At 45.6% G+C, this 23526-nt stretch overlaps 1 protein-coding gene across 2 annotated transcripts in view; it reads left to right on the forward strand.

Moving 5' to 3' along the window:
* Positions 1-3852: 3852 nt before the first annotated feature.
* The window catches only part of LOC137630639 (putative protein-lysine deacylase ABHD14B), a 62586-nt gene continuing 42912 nt past the window's right edge, over positions 3853-23526 (forward strand). For both annotated transcript variants that reach the window (XM_068362249.1, XM_068362248.1), the window contains exon 1: positions 3853-3979. The gene's annotated coding sequence lies outside the window, so the exon portion shown is untranslated. The remainder of the gene's footprint in view (positions 3980-23526) is intronic.

Consider the following 23526-nt stretch of genomic DNA (forward strand, 5'->3'; position numbering starts at 1 on the left):
TTAAAGAGCCAAAGTTAATATAAGCTCTGGAACCCTATTTTATAGCAACTACTCTTTTATAACCAAGAGAAATATTATTATTATTATTATTATTATTATTATTATTATTATTATTATTATTATTATTATTATTATTATTATTATTATTAACTGGGCTCCATAATGCGCTAAACGTTTTACTGTACGCCACAAGGCACTGGGAGAGTTGGAAGACCCAGGCCTACATGGCTGAGTACAATGAAGCGTGAAGTAGATGATGAATGGAGAAGCATTTATTTAAAAGCTCAAGATAAAGACGACTGGAGAAATCTAACCGAGGCCCTTTGCGTCTATAGGCGTAGGAGGAGATTATTATTATTATTATTATTATTATCATTATTATTATTATTATTATTATTATTATTACCGTACGTTAAACGTATGATAGAATCTAGAAGCGTCCATTAACGATAATTTTTTTTTCCTATATTTAAACATTGCAAACAAATCTTGGATTGATTAAACGTATGATATAATCTAGAAGCGTCTATTAGCGATTTATTTTTCCTACATTTAAACATCGCAAACAAAACTTAAATTGTTTTATGTGCATATTTAACGACTTTCTTTCAGAATATTAACGCAAAAAGAAAAATTAATTTAAGAAAAAAAAAGAAAAAAGATTGAGCATAATTTTCTATCTTCTAGAGAGCGCTCTAATGGTAAAATTGTCATAATTAAAGTTGATCTCTTTTGAAAGAGAAAATTTCGTTCTAGTTCTGGCTAGGTCAAGGAAAACTACATTTCATATATTACAAAATACTTTACACATTGAAAAATTTATCTACCGCAAGCTAGGGTGTATCACCTAATGTCAGCTATACATGAATGAGCTTTCGATTATGGAAAATTTTATCTAGAATAGAAAAAACTCGGCTTTTTTTATCATGGGACATTTATTCAACTCATACTGTCAAACGTTCCCTGGTCATTGTTTCCATGTATAGAGAGCAGTGGCATAGCTAAGCGAGGACAAGGGTGTGGGCCCCCGGAGCAACCAAAGCAGCGTCAGTCATTATAAGTATGTATGCATTCAAAATTACCACCAACTCACCACGGTAAGAGAGAGAGGGCCTCTTTTCTAATCCCCCACCCCCAAATCTCTAGCTACGCCCTTGACAGAATCTGCGCTAAGCTTTCTGACGTAAGACTTTTGAACTTCACTGTACATGTTTTGTGAGAAAAGAGGTGATGATATGATTAAGGTTAAAAGGATGATAAGATCTCTCCTGCAAAATATGTCCGTAAATACAAGCGAAAGTTTAAAGAATAAATGTCTGCAACCGTTCAAGTAAACTTCTTAATTAGATAAATACTTAATTACCATATTCAGAGTATGGTAATTTAATATAGAAAAATATTGAATTTAGTTTTCAAATATTTCATGTTATATTTCTTATCAAAATATCTCCAGCTTTACATAATCCAAAATCTAGGTAGCCTTTTCTCAGCATGATTATCGCACTTTTAGTAATAGATTTTAAAGTTATTTATGGGAATTATTCTGTTTCTCTGGATAGTGTTCTAATCTAGACCCATAACTTTAAATACCATTAGAATGACTCTCATCTTAATGTGTTGGACCAAACCTTGTGGCCTACTGAATTTCTCATCCATGCACTGTATATTAATCTCTGACAGCATCGTTTAATTAGTTCTTTGTTCATTTGTCATAAGATTTTTCATTATTCTCACCATCCTTTACTTCCAGATCTGCCCAGAATATACCATCCTGTACCTATAGTCAATTCTTTTTAGTGAGGCAGATTTGCACCGACTCGCAGGGGTGCCCTTTTAGCTAGGAAAAGTTTCCTGATCGCTGATTGGTTGGACAAGATAATTCTAACCAATCAGATAGCGGGAAACTTTTCCGAGCTAAAAGGGCACCACTGCGAGTCAGTGCAAATGCTCCTTATTAAAAAAATTGGGTATAGTGCTTGATATACAGTTAATTCTAACAATCTCTTCTCTTCCATCATAAGGCCTAATACAAAGTAGTAGGCTACTCTAGAAGTTTCATTCCAGCTGTGACCAGATTGTGGGGTTATCTTCTTAATCCGACAGTTGATTCGATGGAGGTTCAGAAGTTCAAACTGGTAAAACAGATTAATACAAGCCTCATTTCATAGTTTGTATATGAACGATCTGTCTTAACGTTGTTGGTAATCTTAATATATCTTATTACTTTTTGTATTATTTCTCATATATGATTTATTCTTTATTCTTTTATTACCTTTTGTCACTGAGCTTCTTTCTCAGTAATAATAATAATAATAATAATAATAATAATAATAATAATAATAATAATAATAATAATAATAATAATAATAATATATAGTTTACGACCACCAAGTAACCCGAAATATGCAATTGAAAAATATTGTTGAAAACCATTAAGTTTTACTTTTCTAATGTAATATAGAATATTTTTTCCTGGAAGCTTCATCAATTATAAGTATTTCCATCTACTGTACTTTATATCTGTGAAGTAAGAAACCATAAAAAACATAATTTTTATTATGTTTGGTATTCAATGTGCATGACATGATTGATTAATTTATTTTGAGCTTTCTGGCATCGTGTGCCAGACGCTTGCTCTTTATTATATAGATGAGTTCATCATTAACATTATAGTCTAATCTAAGCTTTATCATAGGCTGTTAATATGTGCTCTCTCTCTCTCTCTCTCTCTCTCTCTCTCTCTCTCTCTCTCTCTCTCTCTCTCTCTCTCTCTCTCTCTCTCTCTCTCTCTCTCTCAGTTTCCGCTTAAACTTGAAAGCCATAATATCCTCAGTCTTGCGGATGCCTGGTGAGAGCTTATTGTGTAGTCTTAGGGCAGCATATTTGAAACCTCTAGCAAGTACAGTTGACATAAATATCTTGGTTCCAATAATTTGAAACTATATGTAACTATTCTAGTGTCAACGCGATTTGTTGGCTGCACACTATACAGCATTGCATGTGTGTGTTAAGATTGCCTTACCTTATGTAAGACACGGGCTCTTGCATTAGCAGCCCGTAAATTCTCTTTGATATTTCGGCCGCCCGGTTCTCATGACTTGATGGGATGTTGTGCATATTTTAAACTCAATTCTTGCTTTAATGGACAGCAAGTGTAAATCAATTAGTATATGAGTGATCCTTTCTCGGAATGGAACACCTATTATCAGCCTTGCTCCTGTTTTAGTATTTCTTAAGTAGCACTTTTGATAGATTTTGGAAGATTGAGTTACTGTAGTCAATCCTGTTAATGATATAGTTTATCACAAGTTTCTTTACAGAATGTTCATCCAGGTAGGTACTTCTTTATAAAAGCAATATTTCTAAGATGATATCCAGTAGTTTTTACTACTTTATTTATTTGGGAATTGAAAGACAGGTTACAGTAAAAAAAATACTCATAGATCACGAACTTTGCCAGATATATCTGGGGACCGAGATAGTGTCACAATAAAAGTCCCAAGATATGTCATCGATGCGTAAAAGCAAGGCCGTCTCGAGAGGTATTCGAGACGGCCTTGGTAAAAGCCGGGGGCATCCAGGAAACGGGTTGACGTTTGTTTGTTTATTGTTTACATCCAATTTTTTCCTTGCCACTTAATCATAACAATCAACAGAACCTTCTGGTTGGATACGTTTCTCTTAATACAAAATAAAATTTCAGACTATAAACTAAAATATTTATCATATATATTATCATATTTATATGAAATTAAGTAAAATCATGAGAGATAAATACATGTTATTTATTAAAACACATATCAGATAAAATAAAGATATTAAAAAAAATAATTTGTTGATAAACTGCTATAAAGAACAAACTCATATAAACATTGGAAAGCGGAACAGATTTCCTGCGTGATTGCGTTTCTCGGCAACAGTCGTGTTAGAGACCTTTCGGCTACGTGTCAATTACATCTAGTTTAAGTGTACTAACAAGGTTCGTATATGGCACTTCTTTGATTTTATAACTATGCAATTGAATTAGGAACTCGTGCTTTTGTATATTATTGGTGATGGAATAATCGATCAGATCTGATTTAGCTGGTAATCTGCTGTTGACGATCGAGTTTGACAATTGTTTGGATTGCCACCTTTAAGTCATAGAACAGGTTCAGGTTAGGCCGCTCACCGTCCATTGGCCAATTATATATACTATTTATTTTCTGGGGCAGATGGTTTATATATTATTTTAACTTAAATTTTTGTTTTCGATTAACACTTGTATCATGTGTAGGCTATTTAAGTCTTGCATTGTAGTTCATGAAATAAATATATTGCGAAACACGTCCTATATATTTTCTATTACTTGGTTTGCATTGTCATTCATTGATAAGGCATGACACTGGTTATTTACATTTTATCTTCTGCTACCTTTATATTGCATCTATGATTAGGTTATTGGGATAACTTATTGATCAATCATGATAGTATTGTATTGATTGCAATGGGTAAATTTATATATATGTACTATAACCCCATCAAAGAAAATAAGATGTATTTCTGATGTATTTATAGGTAATTTGAGCTGTTCTGATACAGTACAATAATACCAAAGATTTTTTGGAGACCAGTATTTTTCAAAATATAGAATTTTGAGTCACTAGGTGTTATGACTAAGAATTCATATTTCAACCTCACCAAAAACTCCTGTCAGTACCTACCAAGGAGGAGGGCTATGCCTAATTCTGCAACCTCCCAGGACTCCATATTCTTACCTTATGCTAAGGTAGACTGTATACCTGTGTTAGCTTTCCAACCTAATTGCTTCAGAAACGTTATTATTGTACTGTATTACAGGGCAATGTAACCTAGGGAAAAAAACTACTCTTTCCTATAGAAAAATGTTCATATATTTGGCTATGAACCCAACAAAGATATCCTTACTAACCGAGATGCATTATGAGGAGAAACTGTTAGAAATTGTTTGAACTAGCATCTCAAGAAGAGAAGAAAATAACATGATCATGAAAAAGTCTGGTAAAAAAATAACAAGACTTTGAAAAAGTCTCCAATTGACAAAAAATATTTAAATGTGAGAGAATAAGTCTCAAATTGGCCACTGGAAGGAAATTGTAAATGGGGATTAGTTTCAGTAAGACAGGAAATGGGAAATTAATGCCTGAAGACTGAATTGAGAATTTGTAATTAGGTTAAGTATGATGGTTATTATTATTAAACTTTACCCCATTCTCCTATCTCTCAACTAATATTATACTACAGTATATTATAGTAAGAGCAAATGGTGAAATTTACAAGTAATCTATAATCTAGTCTTTTCATAATTTTTTTTGTTTTTTTTATTTGTATGTATTACTGTCAGTTGCAACACCAACTTTTTTCTTTTCATTAAGATTGTGAACGGCTCAGGGAGCAATAGCAGGTACTGGCATAGTGCCATCGTAATATACTGTATATACTGTACTGCTAGGCCTATAAGAGTGATTATTATTATTGTTTTTTCAATATTTAACTTAGCCGGTGATTATATAAGCTGCAGCTCTGCTGCTCGACAGAAAACTCTACGTTAAAAATCCGCCAGCGATCGCTATGCAGGTAGGGGGTGTACTTCAACAGCGCCATCTGTCGTGCAGGTACTCAGTACTCAATGTAAACAAAGAACTCAATTTTCTCTCTGTCGTGCCACCGGCAAGACCTACTAATTCGCTGTTGCTAACTGGATTGGTTTTCATAACTTTTTGGTGAAGTACACGTTTCTAGTTTTGAGCTTTCGCTTTGCAGGCTTTATCTTCAATAAATCCTTGCATTCTTTTGTTGATATCGGATTATTTGTTGATGACTTTGGATAGTTTTTGAATTCCCCTTTGACCAATTCAAAATGGCTGACCTTTCTCAAGTCCCTAAATTCAGGAAGTGTAATGCTAGGGACTGTTCAAGGCGTCTTCCGAAGGCCTCTATCGATCCTCACACCGTTTGTTCCAATTGTCGGGATAAAACCTGTCAATTGGAAGATCGATGTGAGGAATGCGTTGGGCTTTCGGAATTCGATTTTATCGAATTCCAGAAATATACACGTAGGCTAGAGAGAGAGAGAGTCAGGAGAAGTTCATCTCGCTCCGTTGAATTTTCCTCTCCTCATGCCCCACAACCTATTCCTTCCCCTGTAGTGGTTGCTCCTAATCCCCCTTCTGGCACTCAAGAACCTTCGATGGCAGATATGATGCGTGCCATCCAAGCTCTGGGTGAGAGAGTCGAGTCCTTGGCTAGTGACCGTAACCAGCTCATGGCGGACGTCAAGGAGCTGAAGTGTAAGAGTGCAGTGGGTAGTGATAAAGTGAGTGATAGTGTTGTGGATAGTGTTGCGCTTGAGGGTTCGTCTGTTCGTGCCTGTCGTCCTCCTAGTCCGGGACCTCTTGCAAGCTCCCAAGTCCAGGGGAGAAGCAATGTCGTACGACCAAAGGGTTCGAGAGGCTTTAATCAGCGAACAGACGTTCCCTCCGTGGTTTCGGGCGTATCTACCCAAGATCGCCCCACCCACACAGAGACGAGAGAGCCCATTTATTCCTCGTCTGCGGAAGAGGTTTCTCGTAAGAAACCATGGACCAAGGTCTCGCGGCCTCTTAAGCGCTAGTCGGTCCCTTCCGCGCAAGTCCAACGGCCCAGTTGTAGCCACTGGGTCAGTTCGGACTCGCTGCAGTCTTCCGACGACTGCTCACCTCCTAAGAGAGGCAAAGCGGTACCGCCTCAGGCAGTCACACCGTCTGTCGCTGCACCTGCTCCTGTAGACCCTAAGTGGTCTTTGCTGCAGACCATGCAGTATCAGTTAACGTCACTGATGCAGGACTTTCGTGCGGAGAAGGTTGATGCTGAACCAACCTCTTGCCTACAACCAACCACGGTTGTGCGTCCTGTGGACGCTGAGGCGACCTTCCGCACTCCAGCTGAGAGAGTCCCGCCACCCATGCGTTCCAGTGTACCCTGCCAGCCGCATGTTGACGTTCAGCGACACACGGAACCTTCCGTTGACGTTCGCGAGGTACAACAACAGTCTAAGTTGTTTTGTTTTGACGCGGTGCGTCAACCTCCGCAACCCAGTGTGGTTGCCTCTGCTCGCCCACATCAGACTAGACAGTCTGGAGTAGACGCTATGCGTCCCCACGCTGCTATGGTTGTTGCCAGTTCACAGACTGGGCAAAAGTTCCATGACGTTGCGTCCGGTTCAGTCACGCGTGCACCCGTGCTACCGGACTCAGCTGACCAGCCGATTCCTACTCCTTTGCCGCTTCCTCCTCAATTCTCGGATGATGGACTCTCTGATGATGACGATGCGGCACACGTTGATGAACCACATTCGGACCTTGACGAACCCAAGACCATGCAACCCTCTTTGGACTTTAGAAAAGTTCTTGCTCTGTTCAAAGAGATGTATCCGGACCAGTTTGTGTCTGTGGCTCCACGCTCTCTTCCGTCAGAGTTTGCTTTAGGTACGCAGTCATCCTCGCCTGCCTTTACGAAACTCGTCCTCGCACGCTCGTCTAAGAGAGCTTTACGAGTTTTAGGAGATTGGATGCAGTCCAAAAAGAGTCTAGGGAAGACAGCCTTTACGTTTCCCCCTGCTAAACTCTCTTCCAGATCGAGCGTCTGGTATGCCACGGGAGAAGTTCTCGGCTTGGGAGTTCCTGCCTCTGCCCAGGGCGACTTCTCAAGTCTTGTAGACTCTCCCCGCAGGCTAGCCATGAGACGCTCTAAGATTTGCTGGTCACCTTCGGACCTAGACCATCTGTTGAAAGGAGTGTTTAGAGCCTTCGAGGTCTTCAACTTTTTGGACTGGTGTCTGGGAGCGTTGAGCAGGAAGATCTCCCCTTCTGACAAGGAATCTTCCTTGCTCATAATGTCCTGCATGGACAAGGCCATACGTGACGGATCTAGTGAGCTTGCGGCTTCGTTCGTATCCGGGGTCCTCAAGAAACGTGAGAATCTTTGCTCTTTCCTGTCAGCTGGAGTGACACCGTGTCAAAGATCAGAACTTCTGTTTGCTCCTCTCTCAAAGTGCCTTTTTCCAGAGGACTTGATTAAGGAGATTGCTGCTTCTTTGATTCAGAAGGACACCCATGACCTGGTTGCGTCCTCTGCCCGCAAAGCCACCCCTTTGCCTACCTTGTCAAGACCCAGGATGGACACTCCAGCGTCCAGATTTATTCCGCCCTTTCGTGGCAGAGCCTCCAGCAGAGGAGGTGCTCGTGCCGAAGGGAGACGTGGGAAGAAGAAAGGAACCAAGTCCTTTAAAGGCAGAGTCTGACTGCCACCTTCTTCAGACAGCAGTGGGAGCCAGACTCAAGAACTTCTGGCAGACCTGGGAGAAGAGAGGCGCAGATGCACAATCTGTGAAGTTGCTCAGAGAGGGGTACAAGATCCCGTTTGTACGAAAACCCCCTCTAGTAACGTCTCCCATCGATCTCTCTCCTAGGTACAGAGAGGAAGACAAGAGACGAGCATTGAAGCAGGAGGTGTCTCTCTTGCTAGAAAAGGGAGCGGTAGTCAAAGTCCTGGACCATCAATCCCCGGGCTTCTACAACCGTCTCTTCTTAGTGGTAAAGAAGACAGGAGGGTGGAGGCCGGTGCTAGACGTCAGTGCGCTGAATGTCTTTGTCACAAAGCAGACGTTCGCCATGGAGACCACAAAGTCCGTTCTAGCAGCGGTCAGAAAGGAAGACTGGATGGTCTCTTTAGACCTAAGGGACGCATACTTTCACGTCCCCATCCACCCAGACTCCCAACCTTTTCTGAGATTCGTTTACGAAAAGGTTGTCTACCAGTTTCAAGCCCTGTGCTTTGGCCTAAGCACAGCTCCTCTTGTGTTTACGAGGCTGATGAGGAATATAGCCAAATTCCTTCATTTAGCGGACATCAGAGCCTCCCTCTATTTGGACGACTGGCTTCTAAGAGCTTCTTCCAGTCGTCGCTGTCTGAAGGATCTAAAGTGGACTCTAGATCTGACCAAGGAATTGGGTCTCCTGGTCAATATGGAAAAGTCTCAACTGGTCCCATCCCAAACTATTGTGTATTTAGGGATGGAGATTCACAGTCAAGCTTTTCGGGCTTTTCCGTCGGCCCCCAGAACAAGTCAAGCCCAGTTATGCATCCAGAACATGCTGAAGAGGGAACGATGTTCAGTCAGGCAGTGGATGAGTCTGATAGGGACACTATCATCCCTGGAACAGTTCGTTTCGTTAGGAAGACTACACCTCCGTCCCCTTCAATATCACCTAGCTGTTTACTGGAAAAAGGACAAGACGCTAGAAGCGGTCTCGATCCCCATTTCCGAGAAGATGAAGTCTTCCCTTACTTGGTGGAAGGACAGTATCAGCCTCAGAGAGGGTCTGCCCCTGGCTGTTCAGACTCCCAACCACGTTCTCTTCTCGGACGCATCGGACACGGGCTGGGGCGCGACATTAGACGGTCGGGAATGCTCGGGAACTTGGAACTCGAGTCAAAGAACGTTGCATATCAACTGCAAGGAGCTACTGGCAGTTCATCTGGCTTTGAAAAGCTTCAAGTCTCTCTTTCAAGGCAAAGTGGTGGAGGTGAACTCGGACAACACCACGGCTTTGGCGTACATCTCCAAGCAAGGAGGGACCCACTCTATGACGTTGTACGAGATCGCAAGGGACCTCCTCACCTGGTCAAAAGATCTAAACATTTCTCTAGTAACGAGGTTCATCCAAGGCAACTTAAATGTCATGGCAGATTGCCTCAGTCGGAAGGGACAAATCATTCCAACAGAATGGACCCTACACAAGGATGTATGCAAGAGACTGTGGGCCACATGGGGCCAGCCTACCATAGATCTCTTCGCAACCTCGATGACCAAGAGGCTCCCAATATATTGCTCACCAATCCCGGATCCAGCAGCAGTTCATATAGATGCCTTTCTACTGGATTGGTCACATCTAGACCTATATGCATTCCCCCCGTTCAAGATTGTCAACAAGGTACTGCAGAAGTTCGCCTCTCACGAAGGGACAAGGTTGACGTTAGTTGCTCCCCTCTGGCCCGCGAGAGAATGGTTCACCGGGGTACTTCGATGGCTAGTGGACGTTCCCAGAACTCTTCCTCTAAGGGTGGACCTTCTACGTCAGCCACACGTAAAGAAGGTACACCAAGGCCTCCACGCTCTTCGTCTGACTGCCTTCAGACTATCGAAAGACTCTCGAGAGCTAGAGGCTTTTCGAAGAAGGCAGCCAGGGCGATTGCTAGAGCAAGGAGGACATCCACTCTTAGAGTCTACCAGTCGAAGTGGGAAGTCTTCCGAAACTGGTGCAAGTCAGTATCAGTATCCTCGACCAGTACCTCTGTAACTCAAATAGCTGACTTCCTTTTATACCTGAGGAAAGAAAGATCTCTTTCAGCTCCCACTATCAAGGGTTACAGAAGCATGTTGGCAACAGTCTTCCGTCACAGAGGCTTAGATCTTTCCAACAACAAAGATCTACAGGACCTCCTTAAGTCTTTTGAGACCACGAAGGAGCGTCGTTTGGCTACACCTGGTTGGAATTTAGACGTGGTACTAAGATTCCTTATGTCAGAAAGGTTCGAGCCACTACAATCAGCCTCCTTTAAAGATCTCACTTTAAAAACTCTCTTCCTGGTTTGCTTAGCCACAGCTAAAAGAGTCAGTGAGATTCACGCCTTCAGCAGGAACATCGGATTTTCATCTGAAACGGCTACATGTTCTTTACAGCTTGGTTTTCTAGCCAAAAACGAGCTACCTTCTCGTCCTTGGCCGAAATCGTTCGATATTCCAAGCCTATCAAATATGGTTGGAAATGAACTAGAAAGAGTCTTATGCCCTGTTAGAGCTCTTAAGTTCTATTTAAGACGAACTAAACCTTTACGAGGACAGTCAGAAGCTTTATGGTGTTCTGTTAAGAAACCATCTTTGCCTATGTCAAAGAATGCCTTATCCTATTTTATCAGACTGTTAATACGAGAAGCTCATTCCCATCTGAGTGAGGAAGACCAAGCTTTGCTGAAGGTAAGGACACATGAAGTTAGAGCTGTCGCAACTTCCGTGGCCTTTAAACAAAATAGATCTCTGCGAAGTATAATGGACGCAACCTATTGGAGAAGCAAGTCAGTGTTCGCGTCTTTTTATCTTAAAGATGTCCAGTCTCTTTACGAGAACTGCTACACTCTGGGACCATTCGTAGCAGCGAGTGCAGTAGTGGGTGAGGGCTCAACCACTACATTCCCCTAATTCCATAACCTTTTTAATCTTTCTCTTGAAATGTTTTTATTGTTGTTTTTGGGTTGTCCGGAAGGCTAAGAAGCCTTTCGCATCCTGGTTGATTTGGCGGGTGGTCAAATTCTTTTCTTGAGAAGCGCCTAGATTAGAGGTTTTGATGAGGTCCTGTAGTATGGGTTGCAACCCTTGATACTTCAGCTCCTAGGGGTCGCTCAGCATCCTAAGAGGATCGCGAGGCTCCGTAAGGAAGACGTACTTAAAAAGGCAGAGTAATTGTTCAAGTCGACTTCCTTACCAGGTACTTATTTATTTTAAGTTTGTTATTTTGATAACTGCTAAAATTAAATAAAAAATCCTTAGGTCATAATAATGTAAACATTTATTGCTGGTATCTACCCACCCCCCTGGGTGTGAATCAGCTTATATAATCACCGGCTAAGTTAAATATTGAAAAATGTTATTTTTATAATAAAATAAATTTTTGAATATACTTACCCGGTGATTATATATTAAAGGACCCTCCCTTCCTCCCCAATAGAGACGCAGTGGACCGAGGAGAAAATTGAGTTCTTTGTTTACATTGAGTACTGAGTACCTGCACGACAGATGGCGCTGTTGAAGTACACCCCCTACCTGCATAGCGATCGCTGGCGGATTTTTAACGTAGAGTTTTCTGTCGAGCAGCAGAGCTGCAGCTTATATAATCACCGGGTAAGTATATTCAAAAATTTATTTTATTATAAAAATAACATATTATTACATGCTAAGCTACAACCCTAGTTGGAAAAGCAGGATGCTATAAGCCCAGGGGCTCCAACAGGAAAAATAGGCCGGTGAGGAAAGGAAACAAGGAAAAATGAAATATATTAAGAACAGTAACAACATTAAAATAAATTTGTTCCTGCTCAAATATCAATCTTTCGCTATTTATAGGAGGGTGTTACTTTCGGCGAAGCTGAAAGACAAGCCATGCTTTCTGGCTCGTTAGAGAATGGACACACTCCGTTCTCTCCCGCTTTGATAATTCTTTTTCCTTTCAGATTGTGTGTGTGGTAGTCCCATCTTACTTGTTTTGGTCCCAGAGGCCGCTCCTGTGTTATCTTCATGTCATTCGTTGAAACGGATTCTCACCTGCTGTGTCCGGCTTGCTGAGGCCGTTTGTGTCTCAGGGACGACACTTGTGATGAGTGTAGGGAGTGGTCTGCCTCCCAGTGGAGAGCTTTTGGAGACGGAAGAAGAAGGTTAAACATAATTCTTCTCCTTTGGGGTCTCCTCAAAGTCGAAGAAACCACGGTCATCTTCTTCTACCCCCCCCACCCCCCGATCTCTTTCCGAAGCTGCTGCTCCTCCAATCCCTTCAGAGGATCGTCCGAATAACAGCGCAGACCATGTTACTCCAGGTCAACCTTATGGGTAAGGTGACGGCGCTGCCTCTCATAGTGAGTCGGCTCCGCCCCTTCTCCGGGGAGTACCTGCTCGATTTCTGATCTTGTTGTCTTTTTGTTCTCCTTTCGAAGGACGTACTCTTTGATCTCCTTCAATTGGGTGCGGAAAGAAGAGTGTCTTCACCTTCCTCTGTGGAGGTTGATCCTCCTCCTGTGGACGCAGGCGCTGTCACCCATCGATCTGACCTTTGGTCTCCTGAGACCGACGCCGAGAACTTTGTTAACTCCTCAGGGGCGGTGGACGAACAGAGTCCAAGGCAGGGTTTCACTTTTGGGGGAACATGTCTCTCGTTCTCGAGAGAAAACCACTAGCGGGCAGCGGAAACGTTGCAGTGACGCTTCTCTTCTAAGGGCAGAGGTAAAACGTTGACATAAACGTAATTCGCCCTCGGGCAAACCAACCTCTCCCTCGGGAGAGGTATAGCTCAGGTGGTCTTTACAGGACAATCCCCTTCTGGGGGAACATGACCCCTCTCCATCCTGGACGTGCTCCACGGGCTGTTAGGAGACGTCTTTTCGAACCTGCTGGTTCTAGTCATGATGTCCCTTCGGGGTCTTGTGACAGTTGTGTTGACCCTTTTGGGGTCTCACGGTAAGTTTTGGAGTTCTGGTTGCGTTGAGCTGGCGAGTTCTCACAACATTAGTTACATTGAACCTTCGGGCTTTCATACCAATTATCACATATAGACTTCATTTCTTGTGACAGGGAGATCCCGGTCTTCCATTGCGCTGATCCTTCGGGCTCTCGGGCCCTTTGTGAGGTTGAGCCTTCAGGCTCTCGTGGGAGGGAGCCCTTGGTCTCCCGTCACGTAGAAACTTTGAGTTCTCAGGACCGTGGTTACGTTGAGTCAAGGGGCTCTTGTGACTGTGGTTACGTTGAGTCAAGGGGCTCTTGTGACTGTGGTTACGTTGAGTCCGTGGGCTCTCGTGACCTCCGTTATGCTGAATCTGCTGACTCACTCAACAGAGACTCTACGGATTCTCGTCGTGGGAGCCCTGTGGGTGCTCAAAACATGTTGCCTGGGAGATTCCAATCCCCTTCAGGTAACGATGGCGAAGTTCCTTCAGGTTTTTGTCATCCTTCTCGTCGCATGAATCTCATGGGTTCACGAGACCGTTTGCAGGAAGGATTTCATCTCCCTCTAGGTAATGATGACGTAGTTCCTTCGGGTTCTCGTCATCTCTCTCGTCGTGTGAATCCTATGGGTTCACGAGACAAGTTGCCGGAGGGATTCTATCTCCCTCCAAGTAACAAAGATGTACTGTACTCTAGTTCCTTCGAGTTTTCGTCATCCTCCTCGTCCCGTGAATCGTATGGGTTCACGAGACAAGTTGCCTGAGGGATACCACCTCCCTTTAGGTAACTATGACGTGGTCCCTCCTGGTTCTCGTCATCTGTCGCGTCGCGTGAATCCTGTGGTTTCATGCGACAGGTTGTCTGAGGGTTTCCACCTCACTACAGACAACAATGACGTCGTTTCTTCGGGTTCTTATTATTCTCACGCGACACAATACCTTAGGGATCCCATCTCCCATCAGGTATCTCTGACGTAGATCCTTTGGGTTCTCATCATGACTTCCTTACGGTCGTGCAACCGGGATTCACGATCCATGGTAGCTCCTCCCTCTGGTTTTCGTTATAGTGCTCAGACTCGGTCTCTTGCTGCGTTGCGTGACAGAACAGCGTCGCCCGACAAAGCAATGCCGTGTGACATGACATCATCGGGTGTCTCACTGAGATAAGTCTCACTTTCCATCCTCCCAAGACTCGTCTCGTCCCGCCTCAGTGGTCTCCTTGTCCTTGGACGAGATTACATCTCCCTTTTTGGCTGCAAGAGGTTTCCCTTCCTAGGTCAAACCTCACGCCAGGAGAGACTCCCTTCAGCCTCCTCAGTCTCGTGGGCTTCCACCTTCTCCGAGACAATTGTCACCCTCACGACAACACCAAGTTCCTCCCCCTAAGAAAAGGCTTGTGCCGATCTTGCCTCTTGGCAAGAAGGCTAAGATTCCAGCAGAGGTTTCAAATCCCAGAGATTCTTATCATTCCAGGGACCTTCCTCCCAGCACATCGAGAGCCTGCAACCTCCCATGGCTGCAATCATTATTTAGCGTTATGCGCCAAGCTGTGACGGTGGTCACTCGGCGTTCCCATTCGTTGGGCGGCATTCCTAAGATTCCATTGTTGCCTTCTCTCGTCCCAGGCTCCTCTCTTCCTTCTGAACCTGGAGGGAGGTTATTGGACTCCGAAGCCCCTGAGCCTTCACACAAAGTGAAACTCATCTCTCCTTGCAAGAGGGCCAGGGAATAGAGTGTTCCATAACCACAGGGGATGTCTCCTGCAGTTCAAACTTCCACAGGCCAGACTCAAGGGGAGTAGGAAGAGGATATGTCCATCTCCTCCCAAAGCGGACAGGGCAATCTCCTACACGGACTCGTTCCGCCTCACATATTTGCCCGCCAGCCATCCCCCAAGGTAAGTCCTACCTCTAAGTAAAGTGGAGCACGCACTGTGTGTGTGAGGGGGGAGGGGTAGCAAGCTACCCCTACCTACCTCCCGCTAACTAGCGGAGGGGTAGTCAGTAAACCCTCGTTAAAATTCTTATGGCTCGTCATTTCAGCTACGCCGAAGTAATTACCCCATGTAAATAGCTAAGGTTTGTATAGTTAGGAAAAATACAAATTATCTACGAATTTGTCCTATTTACTATTCCCAAATTCTCGGATAGACCTCCCTTACCTCAACCTGAGAGGCGGAGGGAGCTCAGCACATCCAAGGGGATTGCCCTGTCCTCTGTCTTTCCCGATGACGACCTTGACCCACTTGGGCTCCTGGGGATGATAGTTCAGAAGTGGATGAGCAAAACTTTGAGGATGATGTTTTGCCAGCTGCCGCTAGCCCTAGAATGACGGGGGACAAACCTGCTAGCCTGCATCCATTATCATCAATCCACTGCCAGATCCATCGGCAGCCCCTCTTGAAGGTAAAGTTATGGTTCTTGATCAATTCTGCGGTACTCGGAAATCCCTGAGGGCCAGAGCAGCTCTGCCCTGGTCAAAGGGGCCTAAGGGTGCCAACCAGAAGGTGATGTCTCAGGCTACTGGTTCCACCGCTTCTCTATGTTTGAACAACTTCTGCAAACTTCTCCCGCCTCCTTTTGTGTTGCAGAGGAGGTATTACGAAATCCTCAGCGAGCCTCTCCCTACGCTAATCTCGAAGTATGCGTTCTTCAAATCTAGAGAGAGCACATGAAGTCTTGAAGCCTTATTGCTAGACTGTCTCCATCCTGAATTTGGTTTGTTCAACAAACCTATTCATGGCAGAGAGGTCAATGACTGGTCTCCAGCCTCCAAACGCCTTTCTCACAGGAGTTGACTGTAGAAGCCTGGGCATGCAATTAGACATTTAAGACACAAAGCATTTCCATCAGACAAAAGGATTCAGAGGCTGAGGAAAGTAGCACAGCCCTTCCTCAGGCTAGAAGAGCTCCCAGCACAGAGCTGGCTGTGCCTGCTTGGTCACCTCATCTCTGGCCCTTCTAGTTCCCAAGAGTCACCTCAGGATGAGATCCATCTAGTGGCACCTAAAATCCCAATGGAATCAGTCCACCGATTCCTAGGGTTGCCATGTCCACATAGGACAAAAGGAACGGAAAGACCTCAGATGGTGGCTAGTAGACCTAAACCTCTGCAAAGAGGTTGATTTTCTCGTTCCTCCCCCAGAATTGATGCTCTTTTCAGATGCACCAATAGAAGGTTGGGGCCCCACGTGCTGCACCACCATATTTCTAGCCATTGGTCTGAATTCGAAAGGTATCTGCACATAAATCTTAGAGATGAGGGCAGCCTTCTTTGCCCTCCAACAGTTCCACCAGTTCCTGGAGGGGCACTCTGTGGTATTGATTAGCGACAATACCACAGTCGTTGTTTACTTGAACAAACAGGGCGGTACATTTTCGCAGCCACTGTGCCATCTAGCAGTAGAGATACTCAGATGGGCAGAAGAAATTTGGTGACCTTATCAGCTCGCTTCATTTCGGCAACCGGAATGTGGTAGTGGACAGTCTCAGCAGAGCGACACAGATAGTGGGCTCCGAGTAGTCTTTGAATCATCTTGTACCCAACAAAGATGTGAGTTTGTGGTGTTCCCCGACTGTGGATCTGTTCGCAACGGCCCTGAACTTTAGGACCTCATTGTACTGCTCTTCAGTCCAGGATCCTCAAGCTCTTTGGCAAGACGCATTCCAAAATCGGTGGGTGAATCTGGACGTGTACGTATTTTCCCAGTTTTGCCTGATGAGAAAAGTCCTCAATCAGGTCTTAGTAAGCGAAAACTTACAAATGACTCTCATAGCTCTGCTATGGCATCATACAGAGTAGTTCCCAGCCCATCTGCAACTTCTCACAGAGATCCCAAGAGAACTCCCGCCACGGCACAACCTACTAAAACAATCACATGCCAAAATCTACTACAAAGCTGTAGCTTCGCTTTGACTTCACGCCTGGAGACTGTCCAGCACCTTCTCACACAGAGAGGCTTTTCGCAGCAAGTTGCGAAGAGGATAGCTGGACATCTTAGACACTCCATTGCTTCAGTCTACCAGACCTGGCAGTTTTCTGTGGTTGGTGGCATGGAAGGGGTATCTCTGCCGTCGATGCTACTGTCCCATCGATAGTTGAGTTCCTTGTATACCTTTGGGAAGAAGTGCTGCTCCTCTCGGTATCGGCAGTCAAAGTCTACCGCTCAGCCTTGAGTCTAGACTTTAAATTGAAAGGAGTCGATATTTCCTCCTCGTTGGAACTTTCCTTACTCATACGAAGTTGTGAGATTACTTGTCCCTAGTCGGAATTTAGACCTCCTCCTTGGAACGTGGTTCAGGTCCTTCAGTCTTTGAATGGTCCTCCCAACGAACATTATGCCAGGCAACAGATTGCCACTTTACGTGGAAGACGGTGTTCCTACTTGCTCTGGCCTCGGCCAAGAGAGTTAGCGAACTGCATGGTCTATCTTCTGATGTCTCCCACTTTAGGAGATGGGGAGAAGTAATACTTAGGTATGTCCCTGAGTTCATTGCGAAGACTCAAAATCCAGGTGTGCTGGAATCTAGGTTTGGCCCATTCCGGTTAGAGAGTCTTCATTCTGTAACTGAAGATCCAGACCAACTGGTACTTTTCCCAGTCAGGAATCTGAGGTGTTACCTAAAAAGAACAGCAGCAGCTTGCCCCCGTGTATTAGCTCTGTTTGTTATCATGGGGAAGGTTAAGAGGGGGTCACCAGGAATACTATTTTCTCCTGGATTAGGAAAGTAATTGACTTTTCTCTTAATCCAGATCCTTCTCCTTCTAAACAACCCTGAGCTCATGACGTCAGAAGCATTGCAACGTCTCTGGCATTAAAAAAGAACTACTCTGTGGTGCAGGTATGGTAAGCGTCAGACGACCTTCACCGCCCACTACCTGCAAGACATAACCCATTGGTCTTGAGGTGGCTGCACAACAGGTGATCTAAACACCTCAGGCTCCTTGCTGGACAAGTAGCAGTGGGTTGAGGGCTGAGGTTACCTGGGTTAGTCTGGGGTGAATGATAGAATGACTGGGGCCTATCTTCCTTTCACCTCATTTTAGCTAGGGTAGGGTTCCTCTACTCTCGACCATACATTACGGAAGAGAGAACCCCGGGTCAAACCAAGGCCAGTTGGTGAGGACTTCCTTCATCCTAAGATTGAGTCACCCCTATAGATAGCAAAGAGTTTGTATTTGTGCTAGAACAAAAGTCTTCAAACCAGAAGAATCCCAAAGCTGCTTCTTCCACTCCCTGACTTTCCTTCGAAGCTTCTACTTAAGTGGTTCCCTCCGGGGACCAATCGAGTAGTAGCGTAGACCCTTTAACACCTGGTCAACCCCGATCCTCGAGAGACAGTGTCGCCTCTCCAAGCGAGATGGCCCCACCTCTCCCTCCGGTAGAGACCTTGCCTCTTTCTCCTTTGTCTCAGGTGTGGCAGTCTCTGGGTTTGCCCGGTCTGCCGTCCAATGAGATGTTGCTTAGACTTATTCAGCGAGGTGCGGGATTGCATCGTTCTTCCGAATCTGAGGTGGATCTGTTGTCTCTGGTTGAGATGGTCGTTTCCGAGGCTTTGTTAGTTGCCCTGCCTGCAGACTCTACTCTTGCCTCTTCCTCTGCTCCGTCACCCACTGCCGAGGACTATGCTTCCCGTCCCTAGGTTTCGGGGGAGGAGTAAAGTCCAAGGTATGTCTCTCCTGCTAGTGATCACCTCCCTCGTTCGCAAGGGAAACCACGCACAGTCTCCTCTTCGGAGGCCTTCTGCTGACCTGCCTGACCCTGTGGAGGCTCGTTGTTGTGGTCGCCGCCCTCGCCGAACTCCCCCACCTCTTCGCCTGCCACACTTCTTCACCTTCGGCGAAACGTCGACTGTTTGGTTAGTTGGCTTCCTCTTCAAAGGATCCTCCTGGTTCGTCCAATTCTTGTCCTTTGACTGCTCCCCTGGACTCTCATGCTCGTCAACGAATCCCTATTGGTGTCTCGCCGACGAGGTTTCGTTCGAGATCCTCTCCTGATGGTGATTGTCCTGCTGTAGATCGTCAGTCGGCTGCTCGTTGATCTCTGGCTCGCCATTCGCCGACTTGCCAATCTCCTAGATGCTTTTCTTCTGCCCACTTCTCACGCTAACCGATAGCCTGCTTGTAGTTCTCCTATTTGCCAATCACCTGCTCATTGTTTATCTGCTTGCAGATCGCCTGCTCACCCTTCACCAGCTCGCCGATTGCCTGCTCACTGCTCATATGCTCACCGATCCCCAATTCATCGGTCTCCTATTCGTCAGGCCCCAGTAGCTGACATTCCTGTTCGTCAGCCTTCACCATTTCCCCAACAATCTTCGGTTTGCCGCCGTCACTCTTGGCGCTCGCAGACAACTCGTTACTCCTCTTCGGAGGAGAGTAAGACTACGACTCACCACCGATCTTCTAGGCGCCATTCACCATTTCGTCTATCTCTGGCCAGGCACCGTTTGCCAGCTCACCGTTCGCCAACTCGTCACCGATTGCCAACTCATCAGCCTCTGGCTTATCCTTCATCTCTTTTTTCAAAGAAACCAACTGAACGACAGCCTTCGCGTGAGCACGTCTCATCAGAGCAATGGTGTCGACATCAGTCTCCTGTGCAGCGTTCGGAGGAACATCTCAAGTCTAGGAGTAGACAGACGGTCAGACCTTTGTCTCCTCGCACTTCGGCTCCTTCTTGGAAGGATAAGGCTTCTCTCCATCGTTCGCTGTCACCCCATTTCCCTTCTTGTAAGTGCAGAACATGATGCTCATTGTGGAAGGGGGGGAAAAGGACAAGCAGTAGGAATTTAAGATTCCCAAGCTTCCTGCCCCTCATAAGGAGTCCACTGAGCCGAAGGAGGTCAGGTCGCAGCTACCTGCGTCATCATCATTGGTAGCTAAGACTCCGTTACAGCGTTCCTCCTTTTTCTTTTCAGGGGATCTCATGGATAGTGCCTCCATCGGACAACAGCCATGGTTTAGTGCCTTGGTTAGGAGAGCAGTTACACTTTTCTTTCGGGACTGCAATCATCTTACCCCTCGGAAACTAACAGCGTTTCCCCCCGGGATAAACCTTTATCTGCCTAAGACAAACTTGCACAGACTCCCCCCCCCCCACTCCTGAAGAGAAAGAGAGGAGTCTAGAACAAAATACCTTTGTGGAGGGTCAAGCTTGACCCCTACTAGACCTTCCAAGGAGAAGTTTAAACCTGCTGGTTCATCCCCCCCCCCAGCTCCCTAGGTCTCGCTCGTCACCATCATCAGAGGCCCCTAGTCAGGAAGAATCCCTATCGGATTCTCTTTAATCCTCCTCTAGCAAGGAGGCCCTGCGTAATGGCAGAGCAACAGCATCGAAACCCATGTAGGAATCCAGCCTTCCCTCGTCGGACTGCCAGCAGAACGTCCTTCCTACAAGACCTATTCTGGAGATCTTCTTCCCTCCTAGGAGGGAACCGAAGGATTTAAAGAGGGTCCCGAAATCCTCGTTGCGGATTCCTAGACCCGCAGAGTGGGTCAGGACATAATCAAGCCATCACAACGACCTGGACCAACCCCGAGATTCAGTCACGTGGGTGAATGACAACGTTACATTTAGTCCTAATGAAGTGGAGCACAGAGAGTCAGAACATGTCTTCTGGCAGGTTCTGGCCTGCATCAGGTCCCTTAATGGATCGGCAGATCCAGCGTTACCTCTGCAATAGGGCAAAGACAAGGTCCTTGATTTTATCTTTGGCACTCATAAGCCCTTGAAGTCCAGTCCATCTTTGCCTTGGTCTCAAGGGCTGAAGAGTACCAGACGGAAGGTTTACGCCCAGCTCACTTATTTCTCTGAGACAAATTATTCACGCTCGTCCTCGAAACTCCTCCCACCTCTGAGTGTCCAGCAGATGAGGTATTACAAGGTCCTTGATAAGCCTCTCCTGACTCTTCCTCTACACCATGCCTTAGAATTGACAAATGGAGTTTCTCTGGAGAGACTTTCTGGGCCTCAAGTCTCATTCTCGACTATGGAGATCCTGAACCAGGAGAAGGTCGTGAAGTATGCCATGCAGGCTACTTCATGGCTTGACCTTTGGTTAAGGTCATGGGGGAACCTGGTGCGGTCCAAAGATATTTCTATGGAAGGCACCAGGAAGGCGATGGAGACCTTGCTCTCAGGCACTCGGACTTTCGAATTCCTTGCCCACTAAGTTGTACACTTGTGGGCTAACATCATCATGCAGCGCAGGGACTCGGTAGTTGAGTGTTACCATCGTCAGGTCCCCCATGTCGAGCTCACGAGGCTTCGGAATTCCTCTGTGGAGGCATCCTCTTTATTCAAGCCAGGAGATGTTGAGCAGGCAGTGGAGAGATAAAGGAAGTCGCACCAGAATTCTCTCCTCCATAGCGCCTTAACATCCAGGACCCCTAAACCACCAGCTCTCTCTCAGTCCAGCCAGCCGAAACCTGCTTTGAATAGGGCTACAACCAAGGAAAAGGTGTTTAAGAAACCCTATCCTGCCAAGGACTGGAAAGGCCCCAAGTCCTCTCATGGAGGGAGGGAGGCTGCAGACCAGTCATCGACCTCTCGACTCTGAACAAGTTTGCCACACAGACTTCGTTCAGATTGGAGACCGGTGATACGGTCAGACAAGCGTTAAGACAACCGGACTTCATGTGCACATTGGCCCTTAAGGATGCATATTTCCAGATCCCAATCCATCCATCTTCAAGGAAGTACCTCAGATTCAATCTAGACGACAAGAAATACCAGTTCAAGGTGCTGTTCTTTGGTCTTTCCACAGCATAGGTCTTCACATTATTGTTTGCCCTAGTGTCATCTTTGGCTCACAGGATCGGCATCCGTCTCCTCCGTTATCTGGACGATTGGCTAATCCTAGGAGACTCGGTGGCAACCCTTCTTCAGCACCCAGATAATCTTCTGAGGCTTTGCCAAGATCCGGGGGTCATGGTACACCTCAAGAAGTCACACCTGCTTTACTCTCAATGATTGGGATACCTAGGAATGATAATAGAACCTGACCTTCACAAAGCCTTTCCATCAGATGATAGGGTAGTGAGGCTAAGGAATGTCGCAAGACCTTTCATCAGACGAGAAGAGCTCCCAGCCCAGAGATGGCTGTGTCTCCTCGGGCACCTATCATCTATCACCTGTCTAGTTCCCAACGGCCTCCTCGGGATTCAATCTCTCCAGTGGTGGCTAAAGTCCACCTGGAATCAGGCCCTAGATTCTCCTGACATCTTGATTCCCACGGGATCAGAGGAATGGACGGACCTAAATTGATGGGTAGCAGACGAAAATCTGGTAAAGGGCGTCGACCTTCTCGTCCTCCCACTGGATTTGTTGCTCTTTACAGATGCATCAAAAGAAGGGTAGGGGGCCCACATACTGTACCACACGACCTCAGGCCTTTGGTCAGAGTTTGAAAAGTACTAACACATCAATCTCTTGAAGATGAGGGCCGCCTTCCTGGCCCTTCAACAGTTCCTGGCCGGCAACTCAATGGTGGTGATGAGTGACAACACCACAGTAGTGGCTTACATCAATAAGCATGGCGGTACTTTTTTGCAGTCCCTATCCCATCTTGCAGAAGAAATACTGAGATGGGCGGAAGTCCATTCGGTAACACTATCAGCTCGCTTCATTTCCGGCAAAAGGAATGTGCTCGCATACAACTTGAGCAGCGCTACTCATAGTGTGTTCCGAATGGTCTTTGGATCATCTAGTAGCCAGCAAAGTCCTTACTTTGTGGGGTTCTGCGACCATGGATCTGTTCGCAACAGCCCTAAACTTCAGACTCCCATTGTAGTGCTCCCCAGTCCCAGACCCCAAGGCTCTCTGGAAAGATGCATTCCAGCAACAGTGGGATAACATCGACGTTTAGCGTTTCCCCCGTTCTGCCTGATGAGGAAGGTACGTAACAAGACCCTCAAGATCTCTCAATGACCCTCATAGTTCCGCTATGACATCCCGCAGAAAGGTTCCTAGACCTTCTGCAACTCCTCACGGAGCTTCCGAGAAAACTTCCTCCACAACACAATCTACTCAGACAACCACACGCCAACATCTTCCACAAAGCAGTAGCTTCTCTTCAACTTCATGCCTGGAGACTATCCAGCATCTCCTCTCTCAGAAAAGCTTTTCACAACAAGTTGCGAAAAGAATGTCTGGACACCTGTGAAAGTCATCAGCAGCAGTCTACCATGCGAAGTGGAACGTCTTATGTGGTTGGTGTCGTGGAAAGCGTATCTCTTCTTTCGATGCCACTATTCCAG

Source organism: Palaemon carinicauda, chromosome 38, assembly GCF_036898095.1.
Source record: "Palaemon carinicauda isolate YSFRI2023 chromosome 38, ASM3689809v2, whole genome shotgun sequence".
NCBI classification, from domain to species: Eukaryota; Metazoa; Arthropoda; class Malacostraca; order Decapoda; family Palaemonidae; genus Palaemon; species Palaemon carinicauda.